The 26537-nt window shown below is 38.2% G+C and overlaps 1 long non-coding RNA gene across 1 annotated transcript; it reads left to right on the forward strand.

The window, feature by feature from the left end:
* Nucleotides 1-21425: 21425 nt before the first annotated feature.
* Nucleotides 21426-25169, forward strand: LOC104093068 (uncharacterized). Its single transcript, XR_685561.3, has 2 exons — nucleotides 21426-22972; nucleotides 23859-25169. It is a non-coding gene; the product is annotated as an uncharacterized lncRNA (long non-coding RNA).
* The last annotated feature ends 1368 nt before the right edge of the window (nucleotides 25170-26537 follow it).

Here is a 26537-nt window from a genome sequence, read left to right on the forward strand (position 1 = left end):
GGACGACAAGGCCATACAAGTATCTGTATACATGACATCTGTCTACAAGCCTCTAAGAGTACATACTTATCATAAAGGTCGGGACAGAGCTCCGCCATACCAAACAATACAGGTCTAAATCATGCTGACCAAACAAGCAACTCCGGAGCAAATGGAGCTCACCAACATCTTCCGCTGAGCTGATAGCCTACTTGGAGGACTCTCGACCTGTCTATCGGGACCTACGGGCATGAAACGCAGTATCCCCAGGCAAAAGGGATGTCAGTAAAAATAATGTACAGAGTATGTAAGGAATGAAAATCAGTAAATAATAGACAATAGACATGAGAGAGACATGGAGTAAAAAACTCGACATGTATATCTGAATATCTCTGTGAATCATTTAATATTATAATGCCATGCATATGCGTATAAATGTCATACCATGCATGGGTATATGCGTTCATGACATCATCAAACCCTTGAGGGCATCCCATCATATCATCAACGTCTACCAGCTGATCAGGTGGTGGTGCGTATATAGCGCCGTAACCTTTTCCATATCCCATATACATATACATATACATATATATATATATATATATATATATGCGTATATAACGCCATCTGGTCATGGGTCAATGTGCATGTATAAATGCATAAAATGCATATGAAAGTTGTGCATAAAATACGATTTCTCGGAATGTCATAAAAATAATATGCATGTCGGATAAACTTTATCAAATATGTATTTTTCTCAGACCCATGAACAGAAGATATAATAGTAATTCACATGGGGAATCAAGAATATAGACACCCCTAGTATTTCTATGAATAGAGTTATTTATGAAAGTTGTGCATTTGCTCGTTTAGTTCGTCATATAGATTATGCCAAAAAGAAATAAGGGATAACCTTAACATACCTTTAAGGCCAACTTTCTACTTGTATCCATGAACAATCCCCTCCACGCCTCAATCTTATATGCCAAAACTAGTCCTCTTCCACGTTACTTCACTATAAGGAAGTCTCCAATTTGCTATTATCCGGAGGAAACCGATGTGTGTATAATATCTATGTCGTTTTCTGCATTTGCCTCAATCATAGAACTTAGTATCAAAGAAACGAAATATCATGTTGCTGAAGGCATAACCAATGCTACATTTGTTCTTGAAATCAATAGGCAAGTAGAGGAAATCATATGTACTCTTATGAGTCTCGTCAATATTTTCTGTGAGTAGCATCTTTTAAGTACTTGTTTGGGATGTTTTTAAGTATTAAAGTAGTCCTACTATCTTCTCCAAGACTCATTTTATTCATGCCACCTATTTAACTAGATTTATAAGTCATTTAATTAATCCTATATAGCTGCCACGTTGGGGGGCTCAAGACTTATCCAAAATTTTATAATTAACTAACTAATCTTCCACAAAATTCATTAATTACCTAATTATCCGCATAATTCCCTAATTAATTAAGTAATATCCCATTATCCAATAATTAAGAATTATCTCAAATTACTTAAAATACTACTTACTTTTAACACACTGTATACACTGTACTATCATGGTCATGTGGTACCTTGTATGGCACTAGTCCATAAATACCGGGTATTTTAGCTCAGGCCGTATTTTATCCCAAAATATCAAACTTCGACGAAATTCATTTTCTTCAATTTGCTTACCCTCTCACCTTCACGAATCAACTTATCACTTGTTTGAAATAGCGTAATACTTATAATCCCAAAATAAATCTCATTCCCGAACTTACGTCGATTAACTCACGACGAAGCTTTAACGTACGAAAATGCGGAATGTAACATCTCATTTCCAAGCTTACATTGATTTACTTATGGCGTACTTCCACGTACGAAAACATGGGGTGTAACACCTCGAATGTTGACTGATGCACTTATCATTATCATAACTTATAGCTCTTGTGAATACTTTAAAACTCTCCTTGCCATCTAGGCAATTGTTCTATGAATAAATCCAAAGTCCAGGGTATTCCCACCTGTAGGTCTCTTTCTTATACCACGACATGTGGTCGAAATTCTTCCAATCTCGTAACTCTTGCTACCTTCTGTCATGCAACCTATACGATTTTTTCCTTATATATGCGCCTATGCGACTCTTCCCTCCAGTTGTTAGCCAATCTCTAGGCCTTACTTTGTAAACATATACAGATCTTGACAAGATGTCCCTTTAGGCATCTATAGGTATATTGAAGTTCTTCGCTCGGTACTTTGTTGAACTCACGAATATTGCTATAACTTATCTAATAGACCCGATTATCTATCCGTATGACTTTACTGGATCTAGGTAGGTCATATTATACCATAACTCTTACTTCGATTTATCGTTGCTGAGGTCTGCTACTAAATTCCAGCTTACTCTCGTTGCTTATCCTATATGTATTAGTCTTAAATCCTTTAATGCTTCCCAATTACTGTTCATCTTAAGAATGAAGGCCTAATCTCATCTCATACTTTGTAACTTTTATCCATCCATTGTTGATTCACCTCAATATTGATCTACAATCTACCACTGATAACTTGAAACTTCTTACATAATCACTAGGGCTGATGTCTCATCGGGGAACATCTGAAATGATTAGACTGATCCACCCGGGGTGATATCATGCTTCCATAACTGTATTTCATAGAATCCCAATGTGATTTACCTTACGTGGGTATTTTAATTCTGTACAATTAATGAAATCCCCTTTTTTCTTTCTTCAAATTATTACTCAATCGAAGGCCGAAACGCCATCCTTTATTTATCACGATTACACCCTCATTCCACTATCAGGGCAGCAATCCATTTCTTTTAAATGCAATTAGTCTTAGACTCCTTTGAGTTCATTCGGGCTATACTAAACTTTCTATAACTTAGAGAAATCATCAGCTCTCTTGTTTTCACGGGCTTAATCCCGAGAACTTATCCATTTCCGTCACCTTCTTACTTGCCTTTCTTATCTTTACTCCTATCTTCCTAAAACCTTGTCTCTCCACCATACTTTAGCTTGCGACCTACACATATCTATTTATACTACTTGCAACCTTCCTTCAACTTGTTTGCCCCATGATTTCCTTATGTTACTCTAGAACATCAAGCGAGACATCACATCGTCTCTAAATATTCTTTACTCTCTTAACTAGGCCTATCGATACCTAAAAACCATAGGCTGGAAGATATTCCACTAATGACACCTTTATCCTTCCTGGATACTAAATCCTCGTGCTTCTAGCCTTCTATCTGTAGTATGGACTGTTCACAACCTTCTGCATTTGAGTATCTCGTACGTTGCTCACCTTTACCTTACTTACCTTAAAATCTCGCATCACATCTCCTATCTCTTTCATGACCTCCTTTCCACATAGGTATAATTCACATCCACAACTTGAAGCTCTATTATAATACTTGCGCCTCTGGTGTAGATACAATCCGGTGGGAGCTTCATACTGACTTCTTATGAGGCTGGTACTTTTCTAACTGGCTTTATCGTAGAGTCGTTATAGAATATGGATGTTTTACTATCTCTCTTGTACCTCCGATATTAAGGGTGATCCTGTAATGTTCTCAATCACGATTTCTATAATTTTCTAGGTCCAATAATCAGACTCCTGATTTACTTGGTTGATGTAACTCTTTAGTTTCTTCTTCCTTCTGATCAGCCTTTATGTAGGCTTAAGCTATCTTCCGATTTGCGGCTCCTAGTGTTAGTTATTACTTTAGCCTTCCGTGGATGCTAGGGAATATCCATGATACAATCTTCTAACAATTCAATCATTTGACTATGACCTGGACTCAATTCTTTCTTATAACTTATACCGGAGTCTTCTACGGCTGTATGATTGTCAACATATATGATGCATAGATAGTACTCCGAAATCATAGGTGCATTCATAATGTAATTAACTTGGGATCATTGAACGAATAATTCCTTTTGTTCCTTCTCAGCTTTCTTTAAACGTAAGCTACTACTTTTCCTGGTCCTTCTACCCCCTTGTTGCATGCATACTTAGCTTACCTTAGTTTCCATGCATGTCGGAATCCTACTTTTGATTTTACTTCTCGTTCATTAGCCACGGTAGGTGTCACTTTTTATAGAGTACCTAAAATATTGTAGTGAGACTGTTGTTATACGACCATTTCCTCTTTAGGTCACTATGCTTAGGTTGAAGCCTTCTTCCCTATTTTCTCAGCTAGTCTTTCATCGTAGTACTTAGGGAGGACCCTCTGACTCTTGTAAAGCTGCGAGCTTATTACATCGTATTCCCAATATAATTTTTGATGTTCATACTTACCTATAAATATCCTTAGTTACAGGTGTCACTTTCTTTGATGTTCCTTACCTCCACACTCATGTGCTCGTACGGTTGCTTCTAAACTGAAGTTTTGACTGTCTTCCTAGTGGGACTCTCTTCTATTTCCGTAATACCCATACGGTACCTTTAACTACCCCAACTCCTATCTAAATATTTCTCAAGGGTCACAATGTCATATCTGCGAGACTGAATTCCCCATATTGAGGTTCACTATATTTATCTTGCACGATCTGTTGATTTGTCTATATCCTCTTGTCTAGCCATAACCAGGCTCTTCCTGAATCAACTACTAACTACTCATTGGCCCATTCTCATATCAATATTTCGCGTAATCTTTCTTGGGTTATTTCCTTTATCTTAACTTACGTCTCGCACTGGCTCCTTATTTATCAATAACATCTCGAGCAGGAACCCTTACTTCCCCTCCTTGACGTCGTGTTTGCATAATGTTCTGGAATCGTAGCATATCTGTAGGCTTTGAATAAGTGCAATTTCATTCCTTTCTCATTTTTTATCGCATTCTTCCTTTACCATTCCATAATTACTAGAACCACTTAACTCTGACATAATGCCACATCACTCCATATTCCCCCCTTTAGGGGAGTACTTAAGATTTAGCGCTATGATGATCTACCCATAGATGTTTTACCTCTTTATCTTTGGCATCTTTTCACATTATCGATGACCCTTACTTGCCTTGCGATAATCCTTTTGTACCAAGAATAACAAAATTCCTTACCCACGAGGGAGACACCTAGTGTAACTGGCACACACAGTCCCTTACGCTTAAATTTGCTCACATTGCTTGCTTTAGGGAAGCGTCTTCCTGAATGACTTTTAAGGGTTATTCTTCTGCCGTCCATTTTATTATTGCCGGAACACAATCTCTGAATCTCCCAAGATTCCAACTATTATCTAATCACTCAGTCCCTAATTCATGTTTAGTTTATCTTGTTCACCAGTCCATACTGATTTCTGTTACTCTGGGGTCTAACTTTTCTTTCTGGTAGTCGCGTTGGAGTCACGAACTTATTTCTCGAAATGAGGATATGACTTTATGGCCAATACTCTTTTGTTGTCTTAAGGCCTGTCACCTCTCGTCCTTTCCTTCACTTTACTATAGACTCTATAATACTGTCATCCTTTTTATCTACCGTTGTCATCCATGTATCATATATTACTCATAATCCTTCATTAACTCTCTTCTTATTTCCCGCTAACATTTATGTCTATCACTTTATTCTGAAAACTCGAACAAGTCATTATTTTGGTTTTAGCTCCCCTTGCTCTGTAAGGCCCCGTAAAATTTTTAAAATAATGTTTCGTGGTGCCGAATTGGTTTTACGTGTTGAACAATGCACCGGAAAGTAAAGGAAATTTTTTGGCAGAAAAGTGCATTTCTGCGGTTCAATATGCGACCGCAGAATCACTCTACGGATCGCATAATGGCCGCAGAGTGAGGCAGTTAATTGGGTCAGTTGGAAGCAATTATGCGGTCGATTATGCAACCGCATAACTGTTATGCGGTGCACTATGCGACCGCAGAACAGTTATGCGGACCGTATAGCGACCGCAGACTTAGGTAGATTTTTGGTCATTTTGGACACCAATTATGCGATCGATATGCGGTCCGCATAACCATTATGCGGTCACATATGCTACCGCAGAACCTGTTCTGGAGTTTCATTTTTTATTTTTAAAACTTGACCCTACTTCGTTAAATACACATTTTGGGCCATTTTTGAGATATAATCTAACATTTTAGAGTGAGAGAGAGTGCCCTAGATTGAGAAGGTGTTCTTCAATAATTGTTCTTCAATTCTTGCTCAAGTTTTGGAAGATTATGAAGTCAAGCTCGCTAGGTCTTCATCCTAGAGGTAAGATTCTACACCCTAAACCCTAATTTCGAAATCATCTAAAAATGGGTAATTAACAAGATAATTTTTGGGCATGAGAGTTGATTATTTTATATGCATGTGATATCCAGGGGTGTAGGAGGATTGTTGAACTAAGCATGGTAAATATTGGGTTGTGGGATGATGGAATTCTCCATAAAAGGACCTTGAAACCTTGTGCACACCTAGAGTTTGATAAAATGCTCACATGAGCTAGAACCGTGATCATCTTCCTAATTTTGATTCAATTTGTTATATTTCTAAAATAGATTAAAGTTGCTAAGAATTCTGGAATGTTTTAGAGTTTAAGGAAGCTCAATTGAGGTATGTTGGCTAAACTATTCTCTTAGAATCGAATCCCATGATATTCATGTAAATTATATAAGTCCTGAGTGATTCATTATGAAATTGGCTATTCCCAGTAAGATTGGGTTGAAAGATATATGTTCAACAAGCATCCTAAATGCTCTATTCATACTATGTTACCAATTAAGGATGTGTTAAAATATGGGTTGTGCATTAATAATGTTTCGACTTTAAGTCAAGTTCAAATGAAGGCTATTATGCCAAATTTTGTGAAATATCTCTATGTGCATTAGACTCTAAATTGCTCACATGTGTACTACACACTTTGATTTGAATTGTGTTTGTTGTTGATGATGAGGATGATATTTGAAATTGATAAGGTGAGCATGAAATACTAAATATGGCCAACGTGCAAAGAATGATCTTATAATTATGGCCACTAGTGCCAATGAAATGAAAAGATGTGAAAGTATTATGAAATGCGATAATTGAAATAAAAAGGTTGATGTATCAAATAAGATAGCCTAGCCAATCGGGTCGTGATCAGATACCATGCTGCACACATAGTGGTGATTGTACTGAAATTGTAATTAAAATTGTGATTGTGGTCGATGTCCCTAATGGATAGCCTAGTCAATCGGGTCGTGATCGGACTTCGTGTTAAAGACGGTGGTATTGATATTGAGAATAATTGTGGTTGATGTATCTAATGAGATAGCCTAGCCGATCAGGTCGTGATCGGACTCTGTACTAAGAATATGGTGGTACTGGTATTGTGGACAATGGTATATCGATACTAAAAATCTCCCAATATGAGATATGGAAATTAATTTGAACACTGCCTTGATCCTAAATTGAGGTTTGATGTTATTCTATTGAGAGGGTGTTTAGTTATACATACTAATGCTATTTGACAATACTAACGTCCCTTTTACTGGGGGCGATGCATCTTTCAATGGATGCAGGTGGTTCCACAACAGGAGATATTGGTTAGTGATAGCAGTGCACCTTCTTCCCAGCTAACTTGGTGAGCCCCACTTCATTCTGGGGTCATGGATCTTTTGTACTTTATGTATTCTGTTTAAGGTATAGCCGGGTCCTTGTTTCCGGTATTATCATTGTACTCTTCTTTATCTATAGAGGCTCCATAGACATAGTGTGGGTTGTTTATTGGTGCTGGAAAAGACAAACTATGCTATGTTGTGGTTGTATTACTTGTCCATTTGAAACTTTAAAAATGGTGAAACTTATGGTATGAAATTGGTAATTGCAGACATGACCACTTTATTGTTTAATTAAGGAAAACATATATTCTCTTTATTCATGAATGAGTTTGGGTAGAAGGAATCTAACATGCTTGCTCGGTCGGGTTCACTCGGTTGAGCATCGGTCGCTCTCCTCGGTTTTGGAGCGTGACATGCTCCATCTACTGGTTCTTCGGATTGCCTAACATTCTTTCTCTACTAGGGACAGAAGCAACACTAAGGTAATATTGTCACGACCCAAGCTGATGGGCCGCGACGGGAACTTGGTGCCTTACTCAATCGAGTAAAAAATGTAACGTATCTTTCTTATTACGTCATCATGGGTAAGTGGGCCAAAAGGGGCATCATGAGATAACCAGAGTAAACATAAGGGAATACTCAATATAAGACGAACCAATCTGATATAAAAACTTATAAACGTGACATACGGCTTATAAGGCCAAAGTGATTGCTCGTATACTGAACATAGGCCGATAAGGCCATACAATCTTTTATATACATGAAATCTGTCTACAAGCCTCTAAGAATACATAATTGTCATAAAGGTCGGGATAGAGCCCCGCCATACCAATCAATACATATCTTAATCATACTGATCAAATAGCAACTCCGGAGCAAATGGAGCGCACCAACACCTTCCGCTGATCTGATAGCCTTCTTGGAGGACTCTCGACCTGTCTATCGAGACCTGCGGGCATAAAATGCAGCATCCCCAGGCAAAAAGGATGTCAGTACAAATAATATACCGAGTGTGTAAGGAATGAAAATTAGTCAATAATAGACATGAGAAACATGGAGTAAAAGACTCAACATGTAAGTCTGAATAACTCTGTGAATCAATAATATTTATAATGCCATGCATATGCGTATAAATGTCATACCATGCATAGTTATATGCGTACATAACATCATCAAGCCTCTGAGGGCATCCCATCATATCATCTCAGACACTGTGGGCAAATCATCAACGTATACCCGCTGATCAGGTGGTGGTGCGTATATAATGCCGTAACCTTTCCCATATATATATATATATATATATATATATATATATATATATATATATATATATATATATATATGCCATCTGGTCATGGGTCAATGTGCATGTATAAATGTATAAAATGCTTATGAAATACGTCATTAAAATCTGTCGGAATGTCAGTAGACCGGTATGCCTTTGATTGATGTCATGAAATAAACTTTATCAAATTGCGTATTTTCTGAGACCCATGAACAGATGATAGAACAATAAGACACATGGGGAATCAAGAATATAGACACCCCTAGTATTTCTATGAGTAGAGTCATTTATGAAAGTTGCATATTTTGCTCGTTTCGTTTGTATTATTTGGATCATGCCAAAAGGAAAGAAGGGATAGACTTAACATACCTAATACGATTCTCTTGAAAATCCCTCTAACACATGTCTTTTGCAAAAATATGTAACGACAAGATCAGAGTAGGGAAAACTCCGTATGATATTCTTGAGAAAGATTATACCGGACTTCCTTAGAATTGCAAAAATGGCATGTTGCTAAGATGCTAAGGAATTTTTGTTTGAATTCTTGTTGAAGATCCTTTGTTATAGTCTTCGTATGACATACTTGAGGCAATCACGTTTCTATTGCAACAATACCTTTGTTGAAGCTTTCTTCTTTAAGATGAGCAACTCAATTGTGAATTAGAAAGGTTGTCTTTAACCTTTAGGTGGGTCCCACGTTAGGGGGTGACTAAGCAACCAATTTCTCATAAGGTGCCACATTACTTTATGACTTAAGAGTCATATTTAACTAATGCTCTTGGCTGCCACGTTGGGGCAATTTAGGTATTATCCACAATTCCATAATTACATGGTTAATCTTCCATTAAATCAATAATTAATTAATTACCCACATAATTAAAAATTATCTCTAATTACTTAAAATACTACTTACTTTTAACACATTTTATACACCTTACTATCATGGTTATATGGTACCTTGTATGGCAATAGTCCATAAATACTGGGTATTATAACTCGGGCCGTATTTTATCTCAAAATGACAACCTTCGACGAAACTTATTTTCTTTGATTCGCTTACCCTCTCACCTTCACGAATTTACTTATCACTTATTTGAAATAGCATATTACTTGTAACTTCAAAATAATCTCATTTTCGAGCTTTCATCAATTTACTTATGGCGTACTTTCACGTACGAAAACATGGGGTGTAACATTATTCCCCCCTTTGGAACATTCGTCCTCGAATGTTGACTGATGCACTTATCATCATCATAACCTATAGCTGTTGCGAATACTTTAGTACTCTCTTTGCCATCTAGGCAACTATTCTGTGAATAAATCTAATCTCGTAACTCTTGCTACCTTCTGTCATGCAGACTGTAACTTTTTCCTTGTATGTGCGCCTATGGGACTCTTCCCTCTAGCTTTTAGCCAATCTCTAGGCTTCACTTTGTGAACATATGTCGAGCTTGACAAGATATCCCTCTGGGCATCTATAGGTATACTGAAGTTCTTCACTCGGTACTTTGTTGAGCTTACAAATATTGCTATATCTTATTTCATAGACCCAGTTATCCATCCTTATGACTTTACTGCATCTAGGTAGGTAATACTATACCATAACTCTTACTTCGATTTACCATTACTGAGGTCTTCTACCAAACTCCAAGTTACTCTTGTTGCTTATAATATATGTATAAGTCTAAGTCCTTTAATGCTTCCTCATTATTGTTCATCTTAAGAATGATGGCCTAACCTCATCTGATACTTTGTAGCTTTTATCCATCCATTTTTGATTCACCTCAATATTGATCTATAATCAACTACTAATAACTTGACCTTTTATGTAACATTGTCGCTACGGCTCACGTCTTATCGGGGAACATCTGAAATGATTAGACTGATCCACCTGGTGCGATACCATGCTTTCATAACTGTATCTCATAGCATCCCAATGTGATTCACCATACATGGGTATTTTAACCCTGAACAGTTCATGAAATCCCTTTCATTTCTTCTTCAAATCATTACTCAATCGAAGGCCCAAACGTCATCCTTTATCTATCACAATTACATCCTTATTCTACTACCAGGGCAACATTCCATCTCTCCAAAATGCTATTAGTCTTGGACGTCTTTGAGTTCATTTAGGCTATACTGAGCTTTCTATAACTTAGAGAACCCATCAGCTCTCTTGTTTTCATAGGCTTAATCCCGATAACTTATCCCTTCTCATCGCCTTCTCACTCGCCTTACCTTATCCTTACTAATGTCTTCTTATAACCTTGACGCTCTACTATACTTTAGCTTGCGACCTACACATATCTATTTATACTATTCGTAATCTTCCTTCAACTTGCTTACATCATAGATTTCCTTATATCATTCTGGAACATCAAGCGAGACATCACATCATCTCTAACTCTTCTTTACTCTCTTAATTAGACTTCTCGATACCTAAAAACCATAAGCTAGAAGACATGCCAGTGATGACGCCGCTATCATTCCTGGATACTGAATCCCCGTGCTTCTAGCCGTCTATACGTTGTCCACCTTTACCTTACTTATCTTAAAGTCTCACATCGTATCTTCTATCTCTTTCATAACCTCCTTTCCATATAGGTATAATTTGAAGCTCTATTATAACTCTTGCACCTCTGGTGCATACACAATCCGGTAGGAGCTTCATACTGACTTCTTAAGAGACTGGTACTCTTCTAACTGGCTTAGGAGCGGACAAAACTTGGGCATCCTCTAGGACGATCAGTATAATCGATCTTTTGCGATCGGGGTCCACACTCGGAGGGGGGAACTGATTAACCAATTTTGGGCTCGAGATCGGCCCGCTAACTTTCAAGGAAGTGACTTTCTTCGGAACTTCCAGGTCGCCCAGCCCGGAGAGGTCTTCCCAACCAGACGAGTCCACACCGTCGAAAAAGGAGTGAAGGGGATCTTCCGCACCCTTGCCCCCCTATTTGGATTTATTCTTTCTTGCTTGGGCCTCCTCAAGCATAGACTTAGTGTAGAAGGGCATCCCCGAGATCTCAATTATGCCGGGCGCTTTCTTTGGAGCGGAACCGGCATCTTGGGAAGTTTCATCCTAGGAATCCACATCAGTCTTTCGAGTTTGAGGGGGGTCGATCTCATGAGTCTCCCCCCTCGGATGCATCCCAGTCCCAGAGATAGGTTGTCCCGTGGATTACAAAAATAAATTCATCCTCCGGCTCATCCCTTAGCCGGAGGAGGGAGTCGGATTCTGGCACCTGGGAACTAGAGCCCCTCCTGGGCTTGTGGAGCACCCATTTCATTGGTTTCTTCACCTCAGATCTCGGAGATCCCGAGGTTTTCTGTTCCTCTTTTTTTTTCCCTCCACAGAAGCAACAGAGAGATCAACGGACGGGGGAACATCTTCATCCCTTTCTGAAGGCCTAAGTTCAGTGGTCTTAGGCAAACCTGCATAACAGAAGGGGAAGGGGAGTTAGTATAATAAAATGTGAAAACATAGAATTGGCTACTCAGAAAGAGGCCTTACCACGAGAACGGGCCTCTCATCGGCCCTCAAGAATCTGCTCCTTGTGCGCTCGAAGTACGACATCTGAGTACAGATTCCCTCGATCCACTACTTTAATCAGGGAACCGCATTTAGAACCTGGGCGACAGCTGCACAACCACAAGCATGAATGAGAAGATAGTAATTGAAGAAAGAAAATTTTGATATTTAAGGAGAGAATTGCACTTACAAGACACATTCCACTTCCTAGAGAATGGCATGTATTCTTGGGGGGATCAAATCCTCAATTTTCACTCGGACAAAGCGTCCCTGCCAGCTCCAGTATCGGTCTTCGTCGATACTCGAAAAGGTGCACATGCTGGCCTAGCGAGTAAGCTTGATCAGTTCCCCCTCAGAACATCCATGGACTGTATAATCGAAGCGATGGTCGATCGTGAACCGACAAGATTCGGTCATGTTCACGAGGTAGTGGAGGAGGGTCATGATCCTCCACAATGATGGTAGATTTTCCCGAGGCAAACCTCGCACCTCTTGTAAAAGTCTAGAACGATCAGGTCTATCGGGCCCAGTGTGAAAGGGGTTTGTATAAACACTTAAGTACCCCTCCACTTGGGTAGTAACGGCGTCCTCGGGCTCGGGGGCTACTATGTTTTTGCCTTCCCAATTGCAGTCCTTACGAACTATGGGAAGAACATCTTCAGTCACAGAACATATGTACCTCGACACTTCTTCACTCTGGTCCTGTTTGCGCGAGGGCTTCTCGACTTTAAAGTCATCTACAATTGAGCAGCCCCCAAGAATGAACGCTGACAAGGGAGGCTCGGTGGCCAGTTCGTTAGCAACAACAACGGGGGAAGCCGTTTCGAGGGCAACCACCTTAGGGGCAACCGCTTCAGTACCAGCGGCCGGTTGAGAAGATGAAGAGGCAACTTGTTGAGGAATGGTTATCGATGTTTTGGCCATTATCATCTGGGGGAGTGTTGGAAGACTTGAGGAAAGAACACAAAGTTTTGGAAAAATGGGTTTTGATGATGAAGAATAGAGTATGAAGGTTTGACAAAATTCTGGGCAAAAATCTGGAGATTACTACGGAAATTGAAGAATAAGGATGGAGATATGAAGGTTTGAAGAAGGTTTGATGATGGCTGGAAAGCTTGAAGATAGTGATTTAGTCAAAAAGTAGAAAAAGGACAAAAGGAGGAAGCTTTTATAGGGACATAGCCGATGCCTCGCATTCGGGGCAACCTGCCGGTGAGCGACACGTGTCCGAAGTCAGAACGACGCGACTGATGGGACGTTTTGTCTCCCTCGTCATAACATACGAAGGAAGGAACCATAGTCATCTGTCATTTTCCATCGTTTCGGCAAGCCTCCTCTATGAGAAACGAAGGGACTATCTCTATGCGGGTAAAATCGAGCCCACTAAATATTCCGATTTTTCGGTGAGGCAAACAGAGCAGGAACGTGACCGCAATGAATCTGAGTCAGAGTGAGGAGCCCCTCGTATGGGGGCTCGGGCAAAACACCTGCCCTCGAGGGTATCAGGGCTATGTCTTCTGAGTTCGGTTCCAGGATCAAGACTTCGGGGAGCATTGCCAAATAGCTGGACATGACTAACAAAAAGCCGTTATATCCATGCCCAACCGGATTTCACGGTGTGAATCTCGGCCCATATCGGCAGAAAATCAGTGATTAGCGAAACAGAAGATTTTTTACCTTTCTTAGAATTTTAGTTAGGGTAAAACTCCCCTACTATATAAAGGAGGAAGCTTATTATTCATGATAGACATTGTAATACGCATACCAAGGCAATTTATTTCAATTCTCTTTGTTATTCAAAGTTCTTATTTTTCTTCTTAAGTTCTTCACAAGCGCAAGTTTGGAATCGAAGGCAGGTTCCTCATTGAGCCTTTAACCGGGTTTGGAATCATCCTTATCATTGGTTTGGCCATTTATTATTTTCTTAATCTAACATCATTAATCACTTGTATTGAATTAATCCACATATTCTTAAAACCACATATAAATTCAATTGTTATCCTTTTTTTAGGGTAAACACTTGTATAAGCAAAAACAAAACGAAAATAAATGGATAGATTTTTACAATGGTAATACTTCATGTACAATTTACAGATTCAATAACAGTTAAAAAATGTCATATTCTTATCAAAATCTGCATTTATCGTTTTCAACAAATGCGACGGCTAAGCTAGTTTGCGTGTACGATAAACTTGAAGCACATAAACTTATCCTCATGTAGCAGGTTGAAAATTTTAGAAACTTGTATGGTAGCATGACTACCCCATGTTTGATTCTGAAATGAAAGAAAATTTATTGTATTAAATCTCTAAATGCTCTCTACAATTTTTCTCATAATTCACACATTAAATAAGTTATCAATACCCCTATTTATAATTGTATGAAACATATTTCAACTAGAAATATGAAAACATATTCCTATATTATTCTAACTACAAATCATATTTAGACATGAATTAAATAAACTAGCAAAAATCAAATCCTAAACAATTAAGGTTTCCTACTGCAATTTTGAATTAGTTTTCCAACATGAACTTCTTTTCTGTATATGTATGAAAATTTACAAAGGGCATGGCTTCTTCTGTCTCCTCACTTCTTGAACTCAAAGAAGAGTTCCCGATCTCATCTTGCTAGCCATGCGAAAGAGTGCTTGAAAATTTAGAAAGTTCTACATAAAGATTGATCATTAATGAAGTCAGTTATAGATTACTATGTGGAAGAAAATTTTATGACATTAGTAATATTGTTGAATGTTTTATTCTTCGTGTCAAGTTGGCATAATTATTATATTTTTCATTCGATCCATTTGTGTATATAAATCGAAAAGACGAATAACCTGAACTGAAGCCTAAAATTTTTCAAACTAACCAAATGTTTACCCCTATTTGGCCTGTGAAAATAATAGCACGTCTACGTTCAAAATAATGTGTCACCGAGAACCTTCAATCCTGGATTCGCATCTACCTTCAACTCTTGAAAACTTTTCACAAGCACGCAACTATTGAAACTTAGTCGCTTTCATTGATTTCTTAAATGTGTTGCAAGTGCATAGAAATAAGGGCAAAGGACAATAATGCTCCCGCGGAGCATAATATAATGACCCATAATGCATCGAATTTTCTCAAGGTCAGTGGAAGCCCAACTACAAAATTCATAGTGATATGCTCCCACTTTCACTCCGAAATGTCGAGCCTCTGAAGCAAACCACTGGTTCTCTGATGCACATACTTCACCTGATGACAATTCAAACATCGAGAAACATACACAACAATTCCTTCCTCATCCTCCGCCACTAATAGTGCTGCCTCAAAATATGATACGTCTTTGCGGCCCCCGGATGAATGGAATACCACGAACTATGGGCCTCCTCCAGTATTAATTCTCGCAATCCATCCACATTTGGAACACAGATCCGACCTTGAAGCCTCAATACCCCATAATCTCCAATTGTAACCTCCTTAGCATCAATGTGATGCACCGGGGCCCTTCTGGTTAAGTAAGTGATGATCATGATACTTACGAGCCCTGATGCGCTAAAACAAGGACGACAATGAAACAACATAAGCAAGAACTCTATTGGACTCCGAAATATCCAACCTCACGAACTGATTGGCCAAAGCTTGAATATCTAATGCTAACGGTCTCTCAACAACTGGAATATAAGCAAGACTCTCAATTCTCTCAGCCTTCCTATTCAAAGCATCGGCCACCATATTGGCCTTCCCCGGGTGATAAAGAATGGTGATATCATAGTCCTTTAGTAGCTATAACCACCTCTGTTGCCTCAAGTTCAGATCCTTTTGCTTGAATAAGTGCTGGAGACTCCTGTGATATGTGAACACCTCACAAGACACGCCGTAAAGATAATGCCTCCAAATCTTAAGTGCGTGAACAATGGCTGCCAACTCCAAATCATGTAAAGGATAGTTCTTCTAATGAGGTTTCAACTGACGCGAAGCATAAGCAATAGCTCTACCCTCCTGCATCAACACACATCAAATGCCAATCCGTGAAGCATCATAATAGACTGTATAAGAACCTGATCCCGAAGGTAAAAATAGAACTAGAGCTATAGTCAATGCAGTTGTGTAACATCCCGTACTTTAGTGTTAGGATGAGTCGTAGTAACTTTATATGAGTTTGAAGGGATTAAGTTCAATCACGAGGTTATAGAGGGTTGATGACAATGCTATTTTGTTTTACAATCTTAATACTATTTGACGTTATTTTGATACGGTGTATATATATTTACTTATAAGTCTATTTGGTGAGGTCCATTTCATATATACTCCGGTTGAGGAGGTAACTAATAATTGAGAGCTTGAATTTACTATTCAGAGGAGGATTATACCATGTAACTATATTTGTTTATACTGTTTATTACCCTGTCGTATATTTGTTTACTTCCTACTGTATTTGAGTTACTAGACTACTAGTAAGTGTCGATATCGATCCCTCGTCACTACTTCTCCGGGGTTAGGCTAGATACTTACTGTGTATGCGTTGATTTACGTACTCATGCTACATATATATATATATATATATATATATATATATATATATATATATATATATATATATATATATATATACGTGTGTGTGTGTTTGGTGGTCTTTTGGGCGCAAAGGCGCGACTGTTGCGGGGACTTTACGGTGAGTTGCATTCCATGTTACGATCTGCAACATACAGAGTCTACATCAGAGTTATTTATATTCTCCTGTCTAACTAGTATTCCAGACAGATGTTGTATTATTATTGTACTCCTTAGTAGATGCTCATGCACTTGTGACACCGGATTTTGGGGGTTCCTACTGGATGTTCATTATTGTAGTTCACCTTGTAATTTATATTTTATACGGAAATTGAAAAATAAAATCACGGGTTTTCTACGAGTACCAGATTTTACTCTACTTACTTAATGAGATTCATGATTTCAAAAATAATAAAATGAGTAACTAAGTTGATTAATCACAGTTGGCTTGCCTGACGGTGGCGTTAGGCGCCATCACAACCTGCAGTGGATTTTGGGTCGTGACATTTGTCTAGCAAAATCGCATTTGCGGTCCTCAGTGCCGCACTTGTGATTCTGTATCTGCGAAAACCAATCGCAGATGCAGAAGTCACTTAATTCCCGACCAGCCGCTTCTGCGGACCCCAAGCAACTTCTGCTGAAGCTCTTGCGCATCTACGCTTGCGCATCTACGCTTCGTGGTCTGCATCTGCGGAGTTCCTCTGCCAGCCTCCTCCTTCGCATCTGCGCTCAAACGACCGCACCTGCGGCTCCTTATCTGCGACCAAGCCCCCCCCCCCCCCCCAAATGCGAAAACACTAGAAGCCCTGAATCTTCAACAATACAACTAAGTCCGAAAATGGTCCGTACTCAATCCGAAACACTCCTGGGGCCCTCGATGTTGACACTCAATTTTGACCCTGCGTATTTAAAAAATTAAATTATGCAGGCTTCCTTGTCAAAAAATGATAAAAATATAGTATTTTGTACATTTTTAACTGTAATGCAATTTAGTGATAATTATTCCCATTTTTACAAAATATAGGAATTTTTATCATTTTATTGCAATTGGTTAAATTCTACCATTTTTGTGCATTTTTATAAATTTCAAACAATTTATTGATAATTGTCATAATTTTTAAACAAAAAATAAAAATAATTATTACTACAACACAATTGTAGTAGTATATATATATATATATATATATATATATATATATATATATATATATATATATAAAATAAATACTACAAGATTTTCCAATTAAATAAATATTTTCTAGTTTATAGCACAATCTAGTGATTATGTCACGACCCAAAACCTACCCCGTCGTGATGGCCCCTATCGTGGAACTAGGCAAGCCACAACTCAACATCCCAATACAGAAAAATCTTTGAACATAAAGACGGAAGCAATTTTATAATTTAGGAAAGCCATTTTGAAAATAGAAATATCCAAAATACGATAGAATCCATCCCAAAACTAGGGTGTCGGAGAGTACATGAGCGTCTAAATTAGAATACAGTCCACTACAGTGTCTAGAGAAATAAACCAAAAATACAACTCGTGATAAAGGAGGAGAGTCAAGGCCTTCGAACGACGTGCAACTACCTTGGTAGTCTACGAACTCTGAAGCAGCAATCAGCAACAGCCGCCGTGACCAAAATGTTGGATCTGCACACGAGGTGCAGGGAGTAACATCAGTACATCGAATTCAATAAGTAACAAGTCCAAACTTTAGACTGAAAGGTAGTGACAAACTCAACCGGTACAGATAAAATAGAAATAACTGAACAGAAATGTAGGCATGCTTTCAAATTAAATAGGCAACTCAAACAGTAAAATGAAGCAGATCCGAACAGTGTAAAGAACATAACTCTGCTATCTCTACATGACAATGCACATACTGTATGTGATGCACCATGCTGTCAGCCTCATGTGCTCACACTCTCAAATTCTCAACCACTTGGTACTGTATATGGCCCATACGGCCCAGGGAAGATCCATCCCAGAACATATACATCACTGACTATAAGTCACCCAGTATCGAGGAAGGCCAATCCAGCCCTATGGAGAAGATCCATCTCCAGGTATCAAGTACTTCGGACAAGATCCATGTCTAGGGAAGATCCATCCCTCAATAATATCAACCAAGCTCACTGGGAAGGGGGGGTGTTACAGACTCCGGAGGGGCTCATACAGCCCAAGCGCTATAATAATCATCAGAATAATCGCTGCGGCGTGCAGCCCGATCCCATAACCAGGCTCTCGGCCTCACTCAGTCATCGATCTCTCCAGTCTCACCCACGGACTCACAATGTCATGAATACAACCCGGACAATGATATGATGAATCAATAACTAACTCAGACTGAGATACGATATAAAAATACATGAATAGGACTGAGTACGAAATATTAATAAAAATAATGAGACAGCAAGACTCGACCACTAAGGGTCCCAACAATACCGGCATAAAGCCTAAACATGATATATAGCATAATTTACAGCTCAATTACTTTTATCACATGAAGAAAGCATGGATATCAACATGATAGAGTCATTAAACGGTGCCATGGAATCACGCAGGTCACAATTCTCACGGTACACGTCCGCATGCCCGTCACTTGGCATGTGCATCACCTCAATATCATTCACATAACACAAAATTTGGGGTTTCGAACTCTCAGAACCAAGTTTGAAAGCGCTACTTAACTCAAACCAAGCAAAGTCCTACTCCGGAATGCCCTTGCCTCTCAATTCGGTCTCCGAACGTCCCGAATCTAGCCAAAAGTAATACAATACAATCAATATAGGCTAAAGGAATCAATTCCACAAGAAAAATACCAAATTATAGCCAAAATCCGAAATCGACTCAAACCCGCCACCCAGGCCCACGTCTCAGAATCCAACAAAAATTATAAAACCCAAAAGCCCATTAACTCATAAGTCTAACCATACCAAATTTATCAAAATCCGACCTCATTTGGTCATTCAAATCCCCAAAATCCACTCTCCAATTTTCAAGCCCTAAATCCCCCAAATTTCTAGTTCAAATCCCTAATTAGATGATGAATAAAGCCATGGATTCACGAAATTTATACCATTATGGGTTACAATCACTTACCCCAATGTTGCTCCTTGAAACCCTTCGAAAAATCGCCTCTCTCCCGAATTCCTCAAGTCTAATATGGGAAAATAAAAGACAAAACCTCGAGCTGATATTTTCTGCCCAGCAAAACCGCACCTACGATCCTAGTTCCGCACTTGCGGAACCGCATCTGCGAAAAGGGCTCCGCTTCTGTGGAAATTCATTTAAATATGTACTCATCTCCTGCGATCACCTGACCGCATCTACGGCCATCGCAAATGCGGGGACTAAGCCGTACCTGCGATCCAACTGCACATTTGCACCTCTCAATCCGCTTCTGCGACCACTGCAGATGCGGGATTTCCATCGCACTCACGGTCTGAGCCTAGGCTTTCCTTAGCCGCACCTGCGGCTTTTCCTTCGCTCCTACGGCCTCGCACCTGCGGTTCCCATTCCACAGATGCGGAAACACCAGCAAGAGTAGCTTCAACTATATTTTTCTAACTTCAAACGATCTGTTAACTACTTGGAATCACCCCGAGGCCCTCGGGACCTCAACCAAACATACCAACAGGTCATATAACCCTATACGAACTTATTCGAAATCTCGAATCACTAAAAACAACATAAAAACACAAAATTAAACTCGGATTCAAGCCTAAGAACTTCTAAACTTCCATATTCCGCAAACGACGCCGAAACCTACCAAACCATGTCCGATTAACCTCAAATTTTGCACACAAGTCATATTCTGCATTACAGACCTACTCCAACTGCCGGAATCGGAATCCGATTCCGATATCAAAAAGTCAACCCCCTGGTGAAACTTTCCAAAAATTTGACTTTCACCATTTCAAGCCTAAATTAACTACAAACCTCAAATTCACAGTCTGGACACGCTCCTAAGTCCAAAATCACCCAACGGAGCTAACGGAACTGACATAACTCCATTCCAGAGTCGTCTCTACACCATCCCGACTACGGTCAAAATTCTAAGACTTAAACTTCCGTTTTAGGGACTAAGTATCCTAAAACACTCCAAAATCAAAACAAGACCTCCCGGTAAGTCATATAAGCAGAAACAGATACGGAAAATACAGTAAATAGGGGATCAGGGCTATTATGCTCAAAATGACCGGTCGGGTCATTACAGATTACCTAGAAGCTGATAGAATTTATTCAAAATAAGGATCAAATCCTGTCAAATCCAATGTCGCATCAACACTCAATGTAACAAGACATCCTGACGCGACTTGACAAGTGATGTGACTTGGTGTGACATGACACTTGATGTGACATGTCATGGGATGTGACATAACTATCTTTTGTCCAATGGGTACACCTTCTACCCAATAGGTAAATACTATCGGCTTGTCTTCTTCCATAAGTCAAATAAATTATACTGATATACATGTGCATACATAGATAAATAAAGTGTATACAGTACTTTGCCAATGGTTTCAAAGTTAGTGGTTTCATTTTGGACCACATATTTATTTTTATATTGTCTTTATTTTTCACTTAAAACAATAGCCACATATGTTTCTACACATTCACCATATGATACATTTTACACACACACATTTTAGAGGGAAAATCAGATTTTGGGAAAGGGGGAAAACCCTAATATATTTTACATATGTTCCCCACCCTCTCATTCACACACCAGTCGCCTCCTCTCTTTGGTTCTCTTCTCTCTCTCACTTGGGAGATCTACTGCCTCTCCTCCAAGCTCCATTTCTGCCGCCCGCCGAGATTGATCATCGGCGATGACTGGGAAAGGCTGATACCACTATTGTCGCCCTCTTTTCCCTCTTTATTATCACTATTTTGTCGGAGTCGCACCACCGGTGACGACGACTAATCCATGTCATTGCTCTTCACCTCTCTCTCTCTCTCTCTCTTCTGCTTTAGATCTCACACCCCTGTTGGCCGAAAAATGGTTTCCTTTATTAAGCTTGCCGGCAGATCTGGAATGGTCCAAGTTTTCGAGAAGCTTTACCGAAAAAATCCAGATCCGACGAGCCTCGTTCGCGCTTAGCTTATTTCTTGAGTCTCATCGGCTCCCCTATTTTCGATGACCTCACCGGACCTCGCATCTGGTTTGTGCAGTCACTGCTACTGTTACTTTTGAGAGAACATTATTGTCACTTCTTGGAGGCCATTTCTTGGCCACTGATCTGGGTGTTGTTCAATTTTTCGATGATCTCTCTTGCTCGTTTTCCTTTACAGATTTATGTCTTTATTTGATTAATTATTTGTTGATGTTTGATTCATTTTCTTTGGGTTGTTACTGTTCTGTGGGACTTTTTTTTGGGTGTGATTTACGCGATGGCTGCAAAGACTCGCCGGAAAATTATTTTCGGCGTTGATGGTGTTTCTTGCCGCTGCTTCCTTGATGGTTTTGGTCACTGCCTCGTTGAAGACTTGTTAACACATTTTGTGTTTATGAATCTGTGTTGGTTACTAAAATTAGGTTGTGGGGCCTACGAAAAGATGTAAATTTTTTAGGCCTTGTGATGATTTTTGACTGATAAAGAACAAGATACTACACCGTCCCTCGGATCCGGAACAAAATATATTTATGAGACGATGACGAAAGCCAAAGAAAAATAAAAGACAAGAATGTGAATATCCATGCTTTGGAAGGCAACAAGGTTGGTCACTGGAGTTGCAACCAAGTTAATATTCACATTCTAATGTCTTATTGCTATACGTCATATGCCATCCGAATCATTTTCTAAAATAATTTCCAAAAAATATTTTTTTTAAAATCATTTTCTAAAGCAATTTCCAAACATATTTCAAATCATTTTCAAAGAGAAACAATCTTTTATAAAAGTATTTTCAAAGAAAAACCATTTAAAAATTAATAACATTTAATTTATTTTACTTTATATTATCTTACTAACAATTTTGCTTCTTTTTTGCGAGTTACAATCACATGAAGTCGCATTTGAAAGATGATGCTCATATTGACTTGATATCCCCGTCTAAACCCCGCTCCGTCACTTTCCATTGTCAAATGCACAAAAATACAAGTATAATGAAATATTAGTTATATATTGCATGCTACTTATTTCCTTGCTTGATATGTTTAGTTGCACAAATTATGTTAGAATAATGTACTTAGTCAATCACTTGATCCATTACTAGTTAATCATAATGTTCTCAATACTTGGGCCTTAGACATATTCATGCAATTGGTTTGGTTAACTTGATTCATATTCACTTAGTTAATCCAACTAATTTCCTTAACTCTAGTGAATAATTTATTTGTGTTTAGTATAAATCTTAGTAGATTTAATTATTATGAGATTCTCTCCACTCTTAGCATATCTTATAATAATACACTTGAATGAATAATTTCTTTAGCTAACAATATGTATTAAAGTAATAGTCTTAGGTGAAGTTTTAATCATAGGAGCAATTTATTTATTTCTACACATATTCTTTCATTGAAAATAGCTCTTTTTACGTATATCCTTGACAAATCTCCCTAGACTTCATTTTATTCAACTAACTCTTTAGAATGAAAATTTGGTAATTCTATTGTCACATATAAGATTTATGTAAATAATTCTTTTCCATTGCTCCCCTATTTGTGATAAATTTTTCTACTTTACTTGATTATTCCTTTTAATTTAATTGATGACTATTTATATTCAAAGATAATTCGTTACCTATCATTATATGTATTCAACTAGGATTAATCAAATATAGTTAAATCACTTAGCTTCAAATTACAAGTCAAGGTTTTTCCTTATACTTTCTTTCGAATCCATTTCTTCCAATCAAACTCCAAAAAGAATTTTGTTTATTAATTTGCTTTGTGTATTTTATTATACATATCTTGCCATAAATGAAATAGTTGTTCTTCAAATATTCATTCACTACGTGACAATTACCTTGGCTACTCTTTGGTAGGAATTCTTTGTGAGGTAGTTGGTCATTTGAGAGGCTTAGGCCTTATAGTCAACTTGGCCCAAAAGTGGTGTTTCAAGACCGTGGCTCTAAAGATGATCTCTAGCTGCTTATTGAATGATCATTTTTTCGTAATACAAATACTTCCTTATTATATTGGTATGGTAATTTTCTTATGTCATAAATATTTTGATGCATTCTCTTATATCATATTCATTCATCAAATCAATTCTTTATTCATTAAATCAATTCTTTCACTTTACTCATTATGCACTAAGATTATCCGAGGATGACTCTTCCTCTATTCTTGAATCAAATTCCTTGCTAATTATTTATCCATATGCAAATAAATATTCTTTCCTCCTTTTTTCTGAGATCCTTTAGTATAAATTTTCTCTTGTTGTAGTTATCCATCTAAGACTCTTAACTCTAATTATGAATCGTTTTCTCTTTAAGTTTATTCTTATAAGTTCAAACTTTTATTCAAACAATCCGAGTTAACATACACTCTTTAGGTTGAATTCTTTTTATATTGTTCAATCTACACTAAAAATACTATCCTTGAATATATTTTTAATTTTTTTGTACACTACATATTATTGCATATATATTTTGTCAAATATTTTACTATTCTTTATCTAGAACTCAATTTACACTCAGATTATCTTCTGGAATATGATTCCCTTGTCCACTTTACATAGGGATGTTAAAGGTTATTTAAAAACCGATTGAATCGACCGAACCGAACCGCACCAAACTGATTTTTAGGTTTTTTTAATAAAATCGTAGGTTCTTTTATATATTTATCACCGTATTAAAAAATTAGGGTAGGTTTTTAATTTTATTTAAGGAATCAAAAAAATAAACCGAGCCGAACCAAACCGACTATATATATTTTATACGACCAAAATCGAGTTCGCCTGGGACATGGTATATAAGGCTCGAAACGTGGCAACAAAGGGCTGAAGATCGACCCCAAGTCCCATCGGGTTAGAACCTAGGGGCTGAACGCCTGCCTTCGAAGAATATCGAAACCGTGATCCCGGAATCGGTCCTAGCCTCGAACGAGTTTGAAGAAATATTGTTAGCATAGCCAACAGAAGGCCGAAATATCCGTGACCGACCGGATATTACGGCGGCAATCACGACACGTATCGATAAGGGATCATTAATCAGTAAATCAAGAGATTTATTTATCATTTATTATACCTAAAGTAGGACTCCTCTACTATATAAAGGAGGTCTGATAATTCATAAAACACATTGTAACATGCACTAAAAAGTAATATATTATTATTTTTCTCTTTAAGCTCTTATTCATCTGTATCTTGAGACCGATCGAAGTATATCCGGTTCGAGGGTGACTGGTCTTCCAAGACTGAAATTGTCCAATTTGTGTAGTTTGAATTTCCTTTATCGTTATTTATTTCAATTGCAACTCAATTTATTATTTTGTATCAAGTTAATCCGTATATCCTTAAAACCACTTACAAATTTAATTGTTATCCGATTTTGAGGGTAAACAGTTTGGCGCCCAACGTGGGGCTAAGGATAATAGTGGTTATTTAATATAAATTTCCTTAACACAAACTACTTTACACTTGTTTTTTGAAGTGTCTCTATATATTCAGGTTAAAGCTCAAAATGTCAAACTCTCAGTCGGCACCCTTACATGTTGATAATGAGTCCGGCCATCACGGTGAAAATAATAACGTACTGCCCACTAGTCATGAGCATCTACTACAATTTATTTGATAATATCGAGACTAACATAGTCTGAAAAATAGTTAAATACAACTAAAGAAAGATAAGAGGAAGAAGAGCAGGGCTGCGATCGCCAGGCAGCTACCTTGCTATCCCAGAGAAAATCTGCAACCGAAATAGTCAACAATTGCTTCCGCGTCCAGATACACCTGGATCTGCACACAAGGTGCAGGGAGTAACGTGAGCACGCCAACTCAGTAAGTAACAACAGTAAATAAAGACTACGAAGTAGTTACGAGCAATAATGCAAGTAAAGTTCATATCACAAATAAATTCAGTAAAATACAACATGATTTTAAAACCAGGGTTTAATCAAATCAACTCTTTTAAATCCAGTTCTAGTAAAATCATTTAAAGACATCTTTTAACAATTTTCACTCGTATACAGCCTCTTGGGGAGACCTCACCATCACTCATGCCTCCCAGTCACTCGGCACTTGCACTCAGTAGGTACTTGTGCTCACTGGGATATGTATAGACTCCAGAGGGGCTCCTTCAGCACAAGCGTTATATCAAGCCAATCATGGAATAAATCAATGAGCCCTTCGGCCTATATCAAACATGCTGCGGTGTGCAGTCCGATCCCATAAATATCCTCACAAATCAGGCCCTCGACCTCACTCAGTCATAAATCTCTCCAGCCTCTCGGGCTCTCAGAAAATAAAGTATTCAACCCAAACAACATTTATATGATGCATCAAAATAGAGTAATAGAGACTGAGTTATGCTGTAAATATGTATAAACATGACTGAGTATAAATTTTTAATCAAAAACAATGAGAGGATAGTAAGAAAAGACATCTAAGGGTCCAAACAACACAGGCATAAGGCCTAAACATGGCATCCAGCCTGACTTGCAGAAATGCTTTCTAAAACACATAAGACATTCCCCAGGGGCCGATGCGGAAGCGCACCAAA

The sequence above is a fragment of the Nicotiana tomentosiformis genome, chromosome 5 (genome assembly GCF_000390325.3).
Source record: "Nicotiana tomentosiformis chromosome 5, ASM39032v3, whole genome shotgun sequence".
NCBI lineage: Eukaryota > Viridiplantae > Streptophyta > Magnoliopsida > Solanales > Solanaceae > Nicotiana > Nicotiana tomentosiformis.